The sequence below is a fragment of the Echinops telfairi genome, unplaced genomic scaffold (assembly GCF_000313985.2).
Source record: "Echinops telfairi isolate 266 unplaced genomic scaffold, ASM31398v2 ScPeMD7_31;HRSCAF=116, whole genome shotgun sequence".
Taxonomy (NCBI): Eukaryota; Metazoa; Chordata; class Mammalia; order Afrosoricida; family Tenrecidae; genus Echinops; species Echinops telfairi.
This window is the reverse complement of record NW_022103928.1, coordinates 34,942,683-34,945,411: the sequence shown is the minus strand read 5'-3', so window position 1 is coordinate 34,945,411 and position 2,729 is coordinate 34,942,683.

The following is a 2,729-nucleotide window of genomic DNA, read 5'->3' as shown; positions in this document are numbered from 1 at the left end:
CATCAGCTTTCTTCGCCACATTTGCTTATGTACCCATTTGTCTTCAGTAATCTGTTCGCCACCTACTTGTCTGTCATAACAAACACATTTCCAATGTTTACGCAGCTTAAGGAAGATACCGATCAAGAATAAAAGGCAGGGCATGAAAGGAGGGGCCACAGTCATTCGGAGCAGACAGGTTTCTCAAATGCCCCTCAAATTATGCCCCAAATAAAAAGCGCACCTTGCTCCCCGCAAGGCTCAGGTTCTTGCCTACATTTTAGCTATGATATTTCTGTAAAGTAAAGCTCTTTGATGGTTACCAGATGTGGGGGAGAGAGAGGAGGAATCACTATCTAGACAGATATTTGAGACGATCAAATATGGATGCTGGGAAAAGATAAGATAAAAAACATGACCAAGGTAAATACACTAAAAATTACATGAGAGAAAATGGGCAATTTCAGCATACACTGTACCATAAACAATCTTGTAATGAGAGTAAAAACCACCAAAATTTATGTGTGTGGTTGCCTGGATAGACATGGATGTATTTATGTGGACAGAATGGCATAACTCGGTAAATGCAAGTACCTATAACCTGTATCTGTAGGCACACATGTAGATGAGTGTGTGCTGTACTTATATCCACATCAATAATAAATCACATAGGGGACACGGATACAGAAGCTTCCTAGGCAGATCCCCCAGAACTTACAGGATTGGTTTACTGGGCTAGAAGGCCTGGGACCACAGTCTCAAGTGACATCATAGTCAACTGGTTTACTATAGCTCACAGAGCAATGTTCTATATCCTAGATTGGGGAGTTACATTTGCTGTCCTGGAATCTTACAAGTGACAACTGAAGATACAACAATTGGTCTGTGCTCATATGGAGCCAGAGAGAATGACAAATCAGAGACTCAAACAAGAAACTAGTCCATGGAGCTAACAGCCCATAGGAACCACAACTTCCTCTAACCTGAGACCATAAGAATTAGATGGTGCCTGGTTACCGACTACTCTGACCAGGGGCATAATAGGAAGTCCTGGGGATAATAACAGAAAAACATCGACCAAAACGCAAACTCCTAAAAACGGCCAGATCTCCTAGACCAAAAGAGACTAGAAGCATTCTGAGACTATCACTCTGAAAACAAACTTTGAACTTAGAGTTGAAGCCATTCCAGCAGGTCAACTTTCAGTCAAGTAACAGATAGTCTGACCAAACAAGCAATATCACCCATGGGGATTTGGTGTGCCAAACAACAAATGGCTGAATGCCTCAGTAACCGGAAATATCACTGGCTGTGTGTGTGTGTGTGTGTGGGGGGGGGGGGGGGGGCCTGGGAGAGTGGTGGTTTGCTGGGGACAAGTTTTCATTTTCTAATGCTTTTAATTTAAAAGCACAAGAAATCCTTGCATGATAAAATAGTAATTACTTCCAATCATCCACATAGCCTTCTTTTCTTTGTCAAATCTTGTATTAAAAAGCAAGAAGCATAAGAGCTTACCCCATTCCATTTTTGGCCGCCAGGCTATTCCCACCCAAGGAAGGCTAACCATTTTAAGAACCTCAGGGGTTGAGCAAGGGGGTTCCACAGAAGGTTTTAGAATGCTGTGGTGGATAAGAGTTGGAAACACAGGGAATCCAGGACAGATAAACCCCTCAGGACCAGTATTGAGAGCAGCCATACCAGCAGGGACAGGGGAAAGTGGGGGGGAGATAGGGGGAACCAAACACAATGAGAAATCTACCCATAACCCCCTGCCAGGGGATGAACAACAGCAAAGTGGTGAAGGGAGACATCAGTCAGTGGAAGACATGAAAAAATAATAATTTATAAATTATAAAGGGTTCATGAGGAATTGGGGGGAGGGGGGGAAAATAAGAAGCTGATACCAAGGGCTCAAGTAGAAAGAAAATGTTTTGAGAATGATGATGGCCACAAGTGTACAAATGTGCTTGACACAATGGATGGATGGATGGATGTATTGTGATGAGTTGTAAGAGCCCCCCAATAAAATGATTTTAAAAATAAAATAAATAAAATGCTGTGGTGACCATATGTGGGTCAAATGGGAACTAATATGCTGCCTAGAATTCCCCCAGGAAGCTGTCAGGATGACATATACATTCTCCATCTGAGGCCTACCTTGCTCTTCTCCTGAGTTCCCCCCAAGCAGGTTACTTTGGGATGTTCTAGTCACACCCCCCACTTCCCCCTCTGTATCTCCCTGGCATCGGACATAGGGTCCTCCTAAAGATAGCCACTGTAATTTACCGTGTTTGGGCATTTGGTAAAACAGCTTCCGCCTACAAGAAGAGCCGGTGACTGGCAGATGGGGCGGTGGAGAGCCCCTCATTCCCTCAGACTAATGAGGATCTGGTTCTATTCTAAGCAACCAATTGCTTCCAGACGTGACTGTAGACGACTTCTGTCTCTAAAAATTGATGTGTACTGTGTAAACCCAAGAATGTGGAAATTTTAACACAAGCAGACACAACTCAAGAGTTGAAAGAAGTGATGTGTTGTATGTGCATATGTGTATGAAAATATTCTATTATTATCCTGGCCCAACTCATAAAGACCCTATATAGGGTCTCCAAGGCTGTAAATCTTTAAGGGAGCAGAGAGTCTCAAATTTATCCTCATGGTAGTAAAGTAAAATAGTAGTAGCCTACATATAGATTTAAATGCAGCAGAAGACAGCAATGAGAACCATACAACATGAAAAACCATCAACC